Source organism: Gavialis gangeticus, unplaced genomic scaffold, assembly GCF_001723915.1.
Source record: "Gavialis gangeticus isolate Ggan-Ray unplaced genomic scaffold, GavGan_comp1, whole genome shotgun sequence".
Classification (NCBI taxonomy): Eukaryota; Metazoa; Chordata; order Crocodylia; family Gavialidae; genus Gavialis; species Gavialis gangeticus.
In genome coordinates, this window is record NW_017729029.1 from 13,606,338 (window position 1) to 13,623,588 (window position 17,251).

General features: G+C 49.1%; 1 protein-coding gene across 1 annotated transcript in view; it reads right to left on the reverse strand.

The window, feature by feature from the left end:
• The window catches only part of HS6ST2 (heparan sulfate 6-O-sulfotransferase 2), a gene marked incomplete at its 5' end in the record, with an annotated part of 208,649 nt that overhangs the window by 190,450 nt on the left and 948 nt on the right, over positions 1-17,251 (reverse strand). The gene's annotated exons all lie outside the window — the stretch shown is intronic.

The following is a 17,251-nucleotide window of genomic DNA, read 5'->3' on the forward strand; positions in this document are numbered from 1 at the left end:
CCAGAGGGAAAAAAACCCCCCCCCCCCATCTTTAAGGCACAAAGCAGTGGGGGCAAGCAATTTGTGGCCCCAAAATTAATCTGGACATTGGATAGACCTGATGGCCCCGTACAAATGCCCTCATTTGTCTCGAGTTAGCCTGCACCCGTGGGGTCGTCCATCACAGCGCTGTCAAAACAGGTTTAACTCCCTGCCCTGCGTTACAGGCAAAGAGCCCAAACCATGAGCTCTTCCGACGGGCAGCCCCAGCCATAACACACCGCAAACGGGACCCCTCTCAATTTGCTCCTGCTGATTTCACAGTGCTCAGCAGAGCGACTTAAACCGGGTCTAACCAAGCCCCGAACTTCCCTGTGACGACAAACTGACTTCACACAAGTGCTGAGGAAGACTAGGAGGGAATGAAAAGACAACTAGATTCAGAAATACGGTTTTCATGAAAATACCCTCAGGGGTTTGGTTTTTTTAAAAGGAAAGAAAAAGAAAAAGATCTATGGAGGAGTTACAAACAGGAGGTGTTTGCTTCCTAATTGGGAAACAGGAGAGCTTCCCAATGTGCAGCTAAAATGCAATTCTTGAATTTTTGTCACTATTAATTCCAGCACGGCACGAGCAGCTTAGAAGAGCAAAGCATGCCCATCGATACTCCGATGCGGCTCCTGAGCCACCCTTGTCAGTGAGCGGATCTGCTTACCCATTTTGCAAATAACCAGATCCCCCCATAATCCTGGATCTTAGAAACGTTATCTCCTGCTGAGCCTGACTATTCCCCAACCTTCCCGCGCCCCTGTTGGCTGTGCTGTCTGATACGCCAGCTAGTGCTAGAAAACCAATCCAGCCACTCCAGGTTTGGGTTTGGATCACAATTCAGATTCCCAGTGTTCAGATCGGGCGCTTCGGTTCAGATCTCATGCTGGAGAGAGCAAGTAAGCAAGCGAGCATCCCTTGCAGCTCATCAATGGGTACACGTGACGGCACAGCTCCCAGCACCTGATGTCCAGAGGACAGGAGTCGGTCACAGTCCCAGCTAGCAAACCTTACTCTCTGGCTCAAGCTGTTGCATTTGACGCACGGAAACCCCCGGCTGGACCCCCACAGTGCCAGCCAAGGGAGTGGAGGATACAAGCACACATTCAGCTTGGCCAACCGGCTTTTTAAACAGAGCCCAACATTTAGCAGAGGAGAGGACCTCAGACTGAGCTTGTTCAAATGGACATCTAGCCCTTCCCTATTCTTTTCTGCCTGAGAGCTTACAGGATGGGAAAGGAGGAGAGGGGCCAGGCTGGAAAGCAGCTCATCCAGGGTAAGGACGTGGCAGGCACACGGCTCTTGTCCCGGGAGCACCATGCAGCTCACCAAAAGAGGTGGGAAAAAAAATCTGATGGACCCACACCCCCGGACGAGCCTGAGTCACACAGAAAGCCCTGCCTCTGGGTCGGGGGACAAGTCAGTCTGATCTGGGGTTCTCCTTTAAGCAACAGGCAGCAGGAACCATCCACCACACCATTCACCGCGCGTGTTACGGCACAGGCCAACTACAGCAACCCTGCGCTCGGACGAGGGCACAGCCACCTCCGTGCAGGCTGGGATGGGGGCTGCTGTTGACATGCTGCAGTCCCACCATCCCAGTTTTGGGAAAAAAACCTCCACCACTAGCCCAAATCACTACCTACACCTCGTTGCCACTGTAGCGCACGTGCACTGATTATCCCCAGCGGTAGAGAAGCCCTGTATCTCCACTCGGGAAGCGGCAGGGAGGCACGTCTCCCGTAATCAGCCTGCTGGAAAAGGAAACCCTTGCTCTGCTCCAGTGCAAGGGCCTGCATTTCAGGTCCAGTTCAGAGTCCCTTGCCTTGAACAAGCCAACTTTGCCATCCCAGGGAAGTCAGAGCTATGCCTCTGCACCACAACAGCAATGTCGCCTGACCTCCTGCATACCAAAGCCACCAACCTGCCCCCACGAGCCCTGCGTCAACAGCTCGAGCTTCGGCCTTCTCTTCAGAACAGCATCCAGGTGAGATTTAAAGACTTCAAACAGCCACCCAGCCCCTGCTAGGGAAACCTTTTCCTCCTTCCTGCAAAGTCTGTTGGGAGGAGTCGTGATAGCCAGCAGGCCAGGACAACAGCGGGGACAGCGAGTCCCGGTGACCAAATGAGACCATCAAACTCCATGTGAGCAGCAAAGAGGAAGAAGAAACGTTGAGCGACGTGCCATGAGGGAATCCAAACACCAAGGAAAGTTAGGAAATGCAACGAGAAGATCTGCCGATAAATTCTTTAAAACTGGTTCTATCGGACCCGGTTCCCACACAGACATTTAACCCGACCTCTCAGTGGGTATGTCTACATGTTCATCAATGTGCTTTAGGTAATGCGCACTAAATCTAGTACCTCCATTGGGAGGTACTAGAAAGATGCGCATTATTCTATTTTAATGCGCATTGGCTAAAGAGCACATTTTTTGTGATGCTTTAATGCACATTAAAATAGGCCAATGTGCATTAAAGCCCATGTGTAGATGCACCCAGCACCACCATATTCAAGGCTTAAAAGAGTTCTCCAGCTGCTGCACAGTGAAAATTTTGCCATCAAGAAAAATCCCTCAAGACGCAAGTTGCAGTATTAATCCGCCGCTTGTCGTAAGAAGACTCCTCAACAATACAGCCAATCCGTACCCTAATTCTCTACTTCACGGTGGGGGCGGGGGGAAAAGAGCATTAGCACTACACGGCCTCCCTGAGAGAGCTCTCCCCCAGCCCAGGGCACGACAGATATCCACTGGAAGAAAAACTGTGCCCAGTCCTCAACTACAGCAGCCCAACAGCTTTGGAGTTGCACCTATTTATGCTAGGTTAGGATCCAGACGTTAGATCGATTGATCTAACATCCACCATGAAGCCAAACCACCACGTGCTTTTAAGAGATGATTCCCTATGTGCAATAACAGCCCAGAGTAATGCAATGAAGACCAACAGTGGGTAATGTTCTTTCAAGGGGGGTCTGGTCCCCCCTTGAAAACCCCCATGGAGATGAGAAGCAGGTTTGTAATACCCCAGCTTGCAAGGCTGTCCACATCCCCCTGGTCCCAAAAAGTGCTCAGCCTCTGACCACTTCTGGAGCTCAATTCAGCCCAGCACTTAACGCGTGCACTTGTGAGTTGCTGAAGCGGGCCCCTAGCACCCACCCTTCCCAAGTGCAGTTTGCAGGCCTCACAGACCCGCCAAAGAAGGATATTCCAATTGTTGCTCAGGTCAAGAGTCAGGCAGATGTCAACAGCACTAAAACCTGCAGTTTCTGTCCAACAAAGATGACCAAGAGATGGGGATCTTCCGTCAGAGAAGCAGCATATAAAGGAAGCTAGCTGGGGATTCAGAAGTGCCTTTCCAGCAAAGTCAGCCCCAATTTAAATACAAACCTGCCTTGATTTCAAAGGAATTAAGGCTTTCCCCTGTTCGAGTGTTGAATTGGCACATTAGGAGCCTTTCACATAGGTTTAGCTGGACCTCATGATTGCAACAGAAGGAAAAAACTTGACGTACCCACACGTCTTGGAGGTAATACCCCAAATCAAGCCTTTCATTGTTGCACCCCAGCCACGCCATGGATTGAAAGGGGCCTATGCTGGGCACAGAACTGAGCCCCATGATAACTTCAATCCAGAACAGGGCAAACAATGGCTTTTGTGCAAGTCAACAGCTCCTTGTGATTGGGATGTTGTAATACCGCATGCATTTTAAGCAGTTCTTCCATTCCTCTTCAGAAAACCTCCCTCTTTGCTTGTTCTGCTTCCCTCAAGCACCAGCCACATGCTCTAAACCCAGTGGTTCTCAAAATCCATCCATGCCCCAGTGCTGCAGGCTCCACAGCTGAGAAACGCCTAAGCAATAAGTACGGGTTTGCTGGGACAAACTTGCCACTCAGTCTCTTCCGTTACCCTGCAACCAGGCCCATATACACTGCACGATCCCAATCACAGCATGGCTATCCCAAGGGGACTTGAACACCTGCATAATGACCACCTAACTAGTAACAGTCTAGGTGCCACTTCAGTCTTCAAACACATAATCTGTTCAAATGGATACAATTGAGTGCAGATCTCAAAAGGCAATACCTGCAGCCAAACCACAGGCACAATACATTTTTCCAGCTTGTAGCCAGGAAGTTACTCATGCACGTCTGGTCCTGGCATTCAACAAAACAGCACAAAAAATCCAATCACAAGGCCATGTTCATGGGTCTCCTTGAAACATTTGCTGGTGCCTGGATTTTTGCAAGAATGCAATTTCTCCTTGGACACAGCAGTGGATTGAAAGGCTTAAAAAACCAAAAAAACAAAACCTAGCTGATGACAAGACTCGTTGCAAAACTATTCCCCAGTTAAAATTCATCAGTAGCAAAAGCCCTGTTCTTCAGCTGACCTACATCACCAGCAGCAAGCTACAATCTCTTAAATCCAGCAGGTATTACATACTTGCTGAACCTCCGTGCTACCCTGTAAATCTAACTCCAGTTGGCTGGGAGTTACCAGTACGTAATCCTCCAAGCACGAATAATCCAGTTCAAAACTCTGGCTAGCACAGCCAAACCCAATGGGAGATGAGGATGTTAAAAATGTTGTGTAAGCAAAACAACCCATTGGGGACGGCTGGAACGGCCACTCGTAGTCCAACATATAACAAGATTTCTCCTCTCCTGCTTTCACGTGCTACAGGAGTCTACTGCTGTACTTGGGGAAGGGCCTCAAACCCAGGCAGAAGGTGATGGATCATTGGGAGGGCCTACCTTATCCGTTCCAGGACCAGCATCGTTTTTAAACCCCAAGTTCTAGATTCATTTTTTCATCACCAAATGATGCACAAGCTCAGCCTGCGGCATCCCAAGCACGATCTACAATGGATGTCCATGAGCATTACAAGCACGATCTACAATGGACGTTCATGCATGAACATGAGTTCATGAGCAGCACGATCTACAATGGATGTCCATGAGCATCACGAGCACGATCTACAATGAATGTTCATACATGAGTTCATGAGCAGCACGATCTACAATGGGTGTCAATGAACATCATGAGCATGGTCTACAACAAATGTTCATACATGAGTTCACGAGCAGCACAATCTACAATGGGTGTCCATGAGCACGATCTACAATGGATGTTCGTGCATGAGCGTGAGTTCACGAGCAGCACGATCTGCAATGGATGTTCTGTGGGCTTCTCGAATGCCTCGGGAGGTCTTTTGTGCCAACTCTCTGCCAGGTCTTTTGACCCTCCCATGCTAAATCCACTCAGCAGGACCTGCCCTTATAAAGGGGGCAGAGAGGATACAGGAGATAAAGCCCCACGTGCAAAAAGCAATGCATATTTTGATTCCCTTTACTCAAGTCAAACCCTTGAAGAGAGGTTTGCCTTCTACTTAGAGCCACTAGCGCACAATCACAGGCCTTCCAATATGGCAGCCAAGACTTACCAGGTAGCTCGCGGCAGAAGCACAAGGCCCCGCCAAGACCAGAACCTCCTTGCACTGTGCACCAGACGTGTGTGCAGGTGCTGCTTGAAGCTAAATGGATAAAGCACAGGTCAGGAGATGGAGCGACTCCGACTAGCACCCAGGCTTCCCAACTACCAGTCCAGTGCTCTACCTGCTAGCCCGCACTCCCTAGGTCAAAGGGCACCATAAGCCATGCAGCCAAGAACAGCTGTGCCCTTGCCACGGCCTGACCAGAACAGTCTTTTAGCCCCATCTTGGAGTGATTTACACAACTTCTCCAGCAGCCTGTAGAAACGCCCGTCCCATCTGCTTTGGAAGGATCCTGCGCTGAAAAGCAGGCACACTGCCTTTTACTGGCAACCATGATCAAAGGCTGCTCCTGTTTAGATTTCTGCAGACAGTCAAACAAAGCGAAAGCCTGGACCACAGCCTGCAACTTGAGAACCACAAGAGAAAGGGAGGGCATGAAGTCACAGAGACCACATCAATGTGGAAAGCTTCCTGTGTGAACAGCGACTTATTTTAGTGGGTTACAGCTCAAAGCATGTGCGACGCGAACCCTTTCATCACTTTGCCTGTTTATTTTTTTGCAACTCAACTCTTGCCAGACAGATATGTCCTGCTGGAGGTCCCATATACTTGCCAGTCCTCTCCTCCTGGTCTCCAGTGCTAACGTGAGGCTGGCTGACCATCCCTGCAGCAGGACAGTGCACAGCTTTTACAGGCCGCGTTGTGAAACCATTCCCTTGCCCCATGACACTGTGCACCAGACACAAGCAGACTTCACCTCTGCAATGAGCTCCACCTGGGCAGTTTTCTACCCTTATTTAAAGTCAATGGGGAACAATGACTATTGCAAGATCAGGCCTTGCTTATTGTGTCCCAGGCTGGGACCTACCAACTGGGCATGTCTACATGTGCATTAATGTGCTTTAGTTAGTGTGCATTAAATCTAGTATCTCCATTGTGAGGTACTAGGAAAATGCACATTAACCTGCCTTCATGCGCATTATCTAAAGAGCATGGGGTGCCTAGATACATGCAGTGAGGCTGCTCTAATACAATGTAATTACAGAGCATCGGAGTGGACTCAACGAACTAAATCTGCTGGAGCATGGTAATAACTGTGCTCCAGCAAACTCCACCATCATGTGTAACAGCATCCCCTGCACTGAAAAATGGTGACGGGCACTTTAACTAAAGCTTATTTGACAAGCTTTAGTTTAAAGCACCCCCACCACCATTTTTCAGCAAGGGGATGCTGATACATACGACAGTCTGGGTGCTTTAATTAGAGCGGTTCTCAGAGCTGCTCTAATTAAGGCACCCCTCCACTCCCAGAGCACATGCAGAGATGCCCATGATTTTTAAGCAATGCTTAAAAATTGGCGCATTGGCTTATGTGCTTAAAAATAGGCACATTAGCCTATTTTAATGTGCATTAACTAAATAGCACAGCTTTTTAGTGATGTTTTAATGCGCATGAAAATAGGCTGGGACACAGCAGGCACATCTACGCATGCACTTTAATGCGCATTAACAAAACAGCATTGTTTTTTAGTGAAGTTTAATGAGTATTAAGCTATTTTAATGCACATTAGTGGTTTTTAGTGATACTTTAATGTGCATTAAAGTGCACGTGTAGATGTGCCCATTGTGTCCCAGTCTAGTTAACTGCTTTTTCAGTGCTCTACTGCCGAGAGGAAAGGGGTTGAAAGTATTTCCTACCAGTGTTTTAAACAACTTTTGTCTGCACTACATAAATCCCACAGGCCCAGGATTACTTCTGGGAATAGCATTGCTTACCTCACACTCTGGCTTCAGCTTAGGAAAGTGAGGTTTAGTTTCCTGTGGAGAAAGTTACCCCCAAAATGACTCTTTCCCACACCGTTCTGCAGCTTAACAAACAGTTCTTTGGCTTTGAGCAACAAATGGATGTTGCTTTGTTTTAACTTACCAACCTCAAGACCCAGTCTGGAGAAGATAAGCAATGTGACAGCATCTCGCCTCCAACCTCCGTCAGCGAGCAACTCTCTGCCCAGCTGTGCCTTGAAGGGAGGATGACTCCCACTGCCGTAACGGGGAGCCTGACAATATTTTAATCCTCCCATCACCTAGAAAGGAGGAATTGCTCTTCAGGATACTTGGACCTCTAAGGACATCAAAACCCACTAATCCTTTTGATTAGGGGAAATTAACAGGGCCTGCTGCAAGGCTCTTGCAAAAGACATCTCCTGCCTAGCATTTCTATGGGGGACTCAAAAGCTGCAAAGATCCTCTCTCTTGGCTGCATATATTTAGCTCTAGCACATCAAAAGTACACCTCCTCCAGAGGTGGATGAGCTGCTGGAAACCAAGTAGCATAATTTGAGCCTCATCCTAATGGGTCTTCTGACATTCAGGTCTATCAGCGTTTTGCTAATGATTTTCCAAGGCACTTTGAAATAAATGGGTATTTCACTCAAAACGGTATACGTGCAATACTTCAAAAAGATTCTTCTCTTGAAAAGCATGAACTGGAGTTACATGAGGAGCTCTATTAAAAGAAAGCTGGTCCCTTGCTAATTGTCATTAACTTGGGCATCACTGCCTCGCGGTGCATGCATCTGTACTGCCCACACCGAGACAGGGACGCCCAGCACCATTTGGAGCGAATGTTTGCCAGTCGATCTTCAGTTTACTCCAATAAGCAACAAACAAACAGAAAATCAAATAAATAAAGAGATGTTAAACATCAGTCCAACCCAATACAAGCCAGGCTAAAGGGATTGTGTATTTGATGTTTATTCCAGCAACAGAAATTTAAATACAAAAAAAATAAAAATAAAAAAAATGTATTGCCTTAGCTGTTTAGTCGCATGGTAGCAAGTGCAATTATCTTTCATTAATTTTACAGAGTGTTCTTAGTGGAAATTAAATCAAATCATTTCTTCATGTCTTTTTAAGAAAAACTTTACTGAGTTAATTATTCATAAATACCAAAGCCTGCTACATATTACTCATCACAAACATGATTCATTTCAATAATGCCTGAATAATTTGGTGCTACCCTATTAGCCTCAGAACGTACTGTACAATTGCCAGCATCAGCAAATCAATCACAAAAATCATCAGAGCTTGCTGCCTAGCGCCTAGCTCCCAGAGCTGCTTTCTCCACGATCTGGAGACCAGCAAAGCAGGCAAACCATCCATCTTTTCAGTGGTGCCCACCCCACCTACTCGTTTCTGCTAGGTCTTGCCATGCCCCTAAATCCCACCTTGCAGAGAAATAAGCTCCCTCCCTTACAGCATGCCACTCACAGTCATGGCATGCAAATACAGAGCCAAATCTTGCAGTCCACCTTCAGAAGTGACCCCTACGGATATTCACCCCACCCGCTGAGCAAGCACGGGAGAACAAGGGCCATGATGACACAAGGTAGGAGTCCAGGAGGTTGCAGTTGTTTTCTCTCCTGTAAATCAGAGGGAGTCTCACAGCTGCACTGATCATCATGCAGCCATAAGGATTGGCAGTTTGAGAAGATCATCTTGCTTTTTATGCTTTCAAGTACTAAAAAAAAAGTATGCGTGGATAATTCCAAACAAGGGCAAAATAGCTGCAAGGGCTACTTAGGAACAGTAATCTCTATGGGTCTAAAGCAAAGCAGAGATGACATCTTTGTTGTTAAGTGGTTTAATATTATACAGATTTTTGCATTCCTCCAGCCTGTGTCAGAAGGAATTCCAGCAGTTGGGTGCAACAAATTGCACGAGAGATCAGACATTGCAGAAATAAAAGTTCCTGCAGCCGTGAAAAAGAAATGTCCTCGAGCAAACTTCAGTTCCAGATTTCTGTACCGTCAGTCATTTCACGAAAGACTGCAGAAACACCAATAACTTTAAAGAAGTTACACCAAATTATAACAATCTATTTCTATCGTGCTGTAAAATGCCAGGCTGAGAGATTCCGACTTCTTTTCCTTTAACAAATCTCATTTTGTTCAGCGTTAGCACAGACAAGTTCCAGGATACCAGAAGAAACACAATATGAGCTGCAAGACGAGCCTGTGCTTAACTGCAGCGGATGGAAGTCATTTACTGGGCGGTTGCGGGACTTGTCCGGTCCCAAAACTTTCACAGAATCATAGAAAACGAGGGTTGGAAAGGATGGTAGGAGGTCACATCTAGTCCAACCACCTGCTCAAACCATCTCCAACTAGATTATCCCAGCCAAGGTTTTGCCTAGCCGGGTCTTCAGCACCTCCAAGGATGGAGATTTCAGCCATGCGGACCTCCAAGGAGCAGCCCCGGGACCAGCCGCTGCAACCTTTTCACCTGGCTTGCTCCCGGTCTGTAAACCCAAGCCATTTCCAATCGACCCATTCCCCAGTCTTCCTTGCAGTAAGCTGTTATTCCCCTTCCTAGGGATCTACACGAGCTCATTTAAGCCGATACCGTACTGAAGTGCTGTCTTTATTATTACAGTTGTGGAGAAAGTAAATTAATGCAAGGGATTGCACACAGAGGCCTAATCCATTTGATGTAAATCAATGCACTGCACATTTAAATTGCTCTGCTTTCCTTCAGAAAAGTACATTGAAGTGATTCATGAGGCACTGAACTGTTCACAAGAAACAGCCCAATTCTCTTAGGCACACCGGCGCATCTCTGCTAGTCAAATTTAAAAAGCAATCAAATCTACTAATAAGTCCTTTTTGCCAACATTTACATCAGTGGCGAACACGATTCTTGACAATTCAGATTAAATAAATGAGGGACAAATTAATCTCTGTTAACATACCTCCATAGCGGCACCCGAGTTGGGCAACTTCAAGCTGCCCATCTCTTATCATAACAAATCTATTACCGATGCCCCAGCTCGTCTGACACCTGACAGCCCACATCACCGAATTATAAATACCAGTCTCACGCAGAGCCTGCACGTATTTTAATACCACTGAAGCAATTATTTATAACTGCATTTCAATATTTATAAAACTGGAGGGGGGGAGAAAAGTGTCTAACATAGAAATACAACTCAAGCATTAGAGCTATGGCACCATCGAGCTGTGCCCGACCCCCTCCACTTTTTCAAGATCTGGCAGAAACAAACAGGATAAGAAGTGGAATAAATATGTGAAGCCTCGAACCTGCCCCACCGCAACCATCAGCAGCGTATTTCCCAATTTATAATGAGTTCATAGGAGCGTTGGAAAGTAAAGCTAAAAGGGACCTCACAAAGTCATCTAGCTCAGCCCCCCTCTTGAGGCAGGATACTTACCTCTATCCAGACAGAAACAGCTCCCAGAACCCAAAAGATAAAGGCAGCAGGTCATTTATTCCTTCAGATAACTAAATTCAGTCCACCCGAGTGAAGAGGAGGAAAAGTGAAGAGACCCAATATGGAAGACTATTTATTTTACTGTCCTTTTAAGATGTCTTTTAAAAATGTGTATCATTTTATTTGCAAAATCCAACAGTGGTCTGTCACCAAAAATGGTGGGGAAGCTTCACGTCTGAATATACTAATCACAGCAATGAATTTTGAACTTATAATCAAGACCTGGGAGGTCAAGTCTAAGGGCTTCGTAGGAGATTAAGGTAAGGAACAATGCGTACTTAGGAAAATAGCTCAGCCCTTGGAGAACCGGTTGTGCCATGCCAAGTTGGTCTGTGGCCTCTTGGACCCAACTGGGCCAGGCCCGGCCAGCCGCAGGGTGGGAGACCCTCAGGAAAAGCCAAACATTGCAAGAAGTGGCCTTGACGGTTCAATAGGTAGCATCCATTCATTACCCCTGCAGCCCCCCCCACCAACCCAAAAGCCACGGGTCGTTCAGAGAGCCTGTGGATACAGGAAAGCACGCCCGTGGGTTTTCAGTGTTGGGGGGGGGGTTAGCATTTAATTAATACAAAGTCGTTTTTGCAAAGAGCTTCCCAAAGTGCTCGTTTCAAGGACAGCTATGTCATGCTTGGTGGCCTTGGCTATGTGCCACGTCGCAGGAGGTCATCACATCGACTGGCTTAAAAATCCTCCCTCCCTAGTCGCGGGCAGGGAACATGCTGCTCACTTCCTCTCCTAATAGCCTTCCAGCGGGGCCAGCCCCGAGCTACTATTACCTTTGAGCCTTTCCCTATTTTCATGCACGTCCCCCTTCCCCCGTCTCCGTCCCTACCGCTTTCTCCGTTTATCGTGTACTACAATCACCGATCACCATAGTTACAGAGAAAAGAGAGTAATCTCATCCGGGGTTCAAAAAGAAATTCTGCACCCCACTATTGCAGGTCCTACCCCTTTTTATCCCCTCGACCCTGCAACAGTTTGGGGGGGAGGAGGTGGCAGGGTCTCGTCTCCACTGCCCTTCTCCAGCTTCCCGCAGCAAGGGGCGATGCTGTGCATGCTTCCAACCACGCACACAGCCCTACAAACCCAGGCGAAGCTGTAGGCCAACGAGCCTAGAGAAATACTGAGATCGGCATGACTTGCTGAGAGGAAGCAGCTTCTGATAACCCCTCGAGGCAGCTATTTTGCAGCTCTCTCCAGAGGGTTTTGACCTCTATGAGGAACACTAATCTCTCTGTGCAAAGCTAACGCAAACTTTTCTCCGATGCAACAGGCTCCAAGCCGCACAGGGCCCAGAAGCAGGCGCGCTGGAAACGCGGGAGCACACCCAGGCCCTCCTGGCAAAGGGAGCGTCTGACAGCAACCTTTGTTCCTGCAGCCCTCTTTCCTTCCAGGGACTTTGCCAGCAGCACAGGTGGTAACAGTTTTTGCCATCGCCACACAGCAACCCCAATACAGACTGAAAAACCTCTGCCCAAGTAGCATATGGGCAAAATAAAGACATCTGGAACAGAAGCACAGCTAACGTGAAATAACCTCCAATGAGATTTCCTATGCAGAAACGGGACGTGTCCCCAAAGGGATGGAGTTCAGCGGGTCATAAAAGCAACCAAAACTAAATGCCCATGTGTTTTTGATGGCTCGTATCTTGTCACGACGGTAGCAAACTGATTTCTGTGTCTTTCTGCCATCCGGCCCCTGGTAACGACGGGAACATCTGCTCCCAGCCCAAGAGAGGCATTGCAAAATTGCTTCCAAGACAGGAATTCCTGGTTTCAAACAGAAGATGACAAGCTTATTCTTAAAGAGAGGACTAGCTTCTCTTCTTTACCATCATGGGCTTGGGGAGCTAAAGCAGCTGGCTTTCCAATGCCTTTACAACACTACCCATGTCCAAAGTGACACACCATGCACCAGACACAAGCGGACTTCACCTCTGCAATGAGCTCCACCTGGGCAGTCCTCTACCCTCATTTCAAGTATGGGGGAACAACAACTATTGCAAGACAAGGCCTTGCTTATTGTGTCCCAGGCTGGGACTTACTAGGTGCATCTATATGTGCATTAATGAGCATTAAATCTAGTACCTCCATGGTGAGGCACCAGGAAAATGCGCATCAGCCTGCCTTAACCATGGCTCTAGCAGGAGATAAAGCCAAACCACCACACCGTTTTCTCCTATCAGGAGTTCCTGTCTCTGCCCAAATGCCTTGATACGATCTTCAGCCTAAACCCAAGTACTCTGTTTTTTAACAACTCTGCTCTTGGATTTATTACTATAGACAAGTTAGGTAGATACTTTCCATAATAATTAGCTGAGAAGAACCTCAGCTCCGTGACACTCGCACGCACAGTTATTTTGGATGCCGCTTCAGTTCGCTGTGCCAAAGGCTCCCAGGCTCCCACAATCAATCAGGTGACTCAAGCCAGTCACTCACGACTAGGAAAAGGAGCATTTCTCCCTCTCGCTGCAGATGCCAGGCTGTTTGACTACCCTCTGCTCGACCAGCAACCTCAATTACCTGCTCCTTCACAGCACTTAAAAATTCACAGCAGGATCCCAATGATTTCGAGGTGCTCTGGCAGCACCGCGGTTGCCCTGCACTTGGGGGCTGGAGCGATGCAGGGAGGAAGAGCCAGCCACACCTCTGCCCATCACTGCAGCATCAGGACAGGGATGAAATACAAGGAGCTGCAGGGGAGAGATGGGGACCATGCAGAGAAGAGGGAAAGCGAGAAAGCACAGGGGCAGGCCCAAAGGGCAAGCCAGAGAAACAGCCCCAACAAGGTGGCAGCCACAGCCCCCAAGGGAGCCCTGCAGCCCCAGGCAGCCTCGGCATGTCACGGCCCTCCTGCCTGGGACCTTCCAGCTCCATCTCACTGCATTTTTGGGGCGACGCAAAGCTCAGTGGACACCCCACATGCTTCCCTCCCCCCTCTTCCAGCTGCAATCAGGATGCCACAGCTTTCTGCTCTTCACCTAGGAGTCCCACGATTCACGAGACAGTTTCCAGGGCAATCCACACAAGCAACAACACTCTCTCTTTGCTTTCCTTCACTGCTCAGCCATTCCCAACAGGCCTGCCCAGGACTCCCAGTCCTCTTTAAGGGGGATTTTTTTCAAGCCTGTTGTTCCCCTCTCAACTATTTAGTTGGTCTAATCAAAGAGAGCACAGCCTGGGAATTTTTTCAGGAACTAAATCAGACCTCTTGGAGCCGATCTACCCGGATCACATCCCTGTTGCTGCGTCTCCGAGAGTCACGGCGCACCCTCCGGATTTCCTGGACCAAACGTTCAGCCCCGAAACAAGCCAGGGAAGAGGCTTCCAAGGTGTGACAGATTGAGACAGCCATCTCATCTCGAGAGCCAGCACGCTTGCAGCAGCTCCTCTCTGGAGTAACCGGATACCGATGCAGGCTAGACCGTCCAGTGAAACGATAGCCAGCATCTCAGCCCTTGCCAGGCATTTACAGCAAAGATGAGGACAGCCAGACAGCTCGGCCGATCCAGACCAGGTGCCGTGAAGGTCACGCGTGCATCCCTGGCCTGGGTTTTTCTTGACAATGGTCCGTCACCATGGAACCCGAGCCTCAGCCCTCCGACTCCCGTCTCACACACAGGTCTACCCCAAGATGCTTAACCTTTTAGTTACTGCCAGCACAAAATACAGGGCTGTTTATTAATGACGCTGCTCTAGTGGGAGCCAATATCCATGCGGCAAAGGTGCAGAGCCGCACATCGCAACAGAGCCAGGAATCGCGGCTGGTGGCATCGAACCGCTCGTTAGGCGATCGCTGCCAACCTGAACGTGCAGAAGCAATCGGTACAAGATAACAGGAGGAGCGGGAAGCACCGTTCATGCACATTTTTATTATTTTGCAGGTACCCTCCGCATAAGAGCTGGCTGTTTACACAATTATAAGTGACCTGTATAGGACGGAGGGAGAATTACTGCTGTAATTGTGTAACGACACTAGTAAAAACGAAGCATCGAGCAGCCACCGTCGAGAGAGCAGCACGCTTTGGGGAGCTTTGCACCCCTGCCCCCAGCTTCCCTGCGATCACGTGCCCTTAGGCCTGGAAATGACAGCTGATGCACGGTACAGTTGGGCTGGACGGAGAATGCACTGTTTTGTTTTGGACGACCCCGTTGAACACGCTCGCTGACAGGCCCATCCGTCCGACGGAGAAGGCAGGATGCCACCTGGAAAAATAACCGCCTAGGTCTGAGCCCGAGCAAACTCCTACCTTGTGTGAGAATCCACCCAATACTGCACGCTACAAGGCAGGAATCCAGATCATTATTTTGTAACTAGGCCCCAGCTCCGCAGGGGAGCAGGACACAACCCCAAGCTCTAAATGAGTGCACTCCGGGGGTAAGTAAAAGGCAAGGTATCCCTATCAATTAAAATGTTGCAGGCTGTGTAGACGAAAAGCGAGAACAAAAAGCCAACTAGATGGCACGGGCATGCAATGAACTGAAAAGCACTTTGTGCCTTTCTCTTTCTCCTCCCGATAAGCAACAAATTTACCGAACAGGTAAAATAAATCCCACCAACAGACAGCTCAAAGGGTTCGGGGATCCTGGAGCTCTGCAGCTAATGGATTCCAAGGGGAAGGAATTAATTCTCGATGGCTGCAAACGAAATGCCACAAAAACGAGCCTGAACAACATGTAAAAGCAGGGGGGAAAACAAAGAACAAGAATCATAACAGCTAAGAGTCTTATGAAGAGCTTCATCTTGGATACGGGAAGATAATGATGCGGACCATTTTTCTACTAGATGGCAGTGTAGTGTCACAGTATATAAAAGAAATTCTAGAAAGAAAATGCACTCTATTTCAAATGAATTTGTGCTTAGACTTGACTGCTCAGATAATGTGAAATACAACAGTCCCTCCATCGTAAGGGGACCTGACACGCATCTAAGACAGCGATATCCTGGCATCTCATTTCTTGGACAATTAGAGGGGGGGAAAAAAGCACCAACACACAATAGCCATCACCTTCCCCTACATACAGTGCCACACACATCCCATGCACCCGATGATGTACAAGCGACTCCATACGTCACAACCGGACGTGTGTCGTCATCCAACGGATCTTTCCGAGCACGCAAAGGGGCCAGGAACGACCCACCTGCGAGATGACTGCATTTAAACAGCACGGCTGCGATCGCTGGCATCAGCAACTTCGGCACAAAGGGACATGGAGCAGAGGAGCGAGAGAATTCACCCAAATTCAGAGCCCAAACCCAAAACAAGGTGAGAGCTGAAGGGCAAGCAGCCTTCAGTGGCAGAAGGGACTCTGCTTTGCAAACCTGGGTGTTCGTTTAAGCTGAATGCAAAACCAGAGACCCCACCCCCACCCCAATGCACCTTTAACTAGACAGTGAGCAATGCTGTTCGAGGCAGAGGCAGGACCTCAGCACCACGGGCAGGTCCTCAGTGCACTGACATCTCTTGGCACACCCGTCAATCCGTTCGAGGTCGGTGGGAACAGGGAAGCTCAGGACTTTTGGGGGAGAAATCAGGCTCGTTTGGCACCCGACTCAAACAACAAGCGCCTCCATCACACTTGGGCTCACGGCGATCGTTATAATGGCCACAGTGAAGTCTGCCCGTGGGAGAAAGCATTTCCCTAGGAGCAGAGGTGGACTGCGGTCAGCAACTCGAGGGAGATCGGACTTGTCACCCGGTTCCCCCATCCAGGCCATTTGAAACGGGTCTGGCCTGAGCTCTCTGCGCTGGGGCCCGCACAGTCCAGCCGGGCACCACTGGACAGGACTGCGACCCAGGCTCGCCTCTGCACAGCGCATCCCTCTGCGCCACGAGCCAGCACCGCACAGACGCACCAAAGCGATGCTGGGGTCACTCTGTAACCCAGGGCTGACCACAACCCCGGCCAAGCCGGGACCTCCAGGAGCTATATGCTCAGGACTGCACTGACCAGGTGCCCAGGGCTGTTCAAAACACTTTGCAGAACTGGGGTGGGGGGCACAACAGATTTTTTTTCCTTTCAAGACCACGCTGCAGGAGCGCTCTTGCCAGCCCCAACCCCAAAACACAGGCCAGGCGCCACCGACATGGTGCAGCACAGCTAAGCGCTCCCCCTCTACGCCAGCTAGGATTGCTGCGGCAGCATTGCACCGGGGCAAGGCTGGGGGGGCTGTTTGGAGCCAGACATTTTGGGGTTGCAAGTGGGGAGAAGGGAAGGGAAGGAGAGGGGAAGGGCTGAAGGGAGAGGAGAAGGGAAAGGGGATCCCCGCAAGCTGGTGGTGCAGTAGAAGGGGGAGGAGGCAAAGAAAAGAGTCCCCCCCCCAAAAGGCTGGAAGGAGGCAGTACAAGTGGGAAGAAAGGGAAAGGAGTCCCCCAAGGTGAAGGGAAGCAGAGAAGCTGTATAAGGGGGAGAAAGGAAAGCAAGAAACCCCCCCCCCC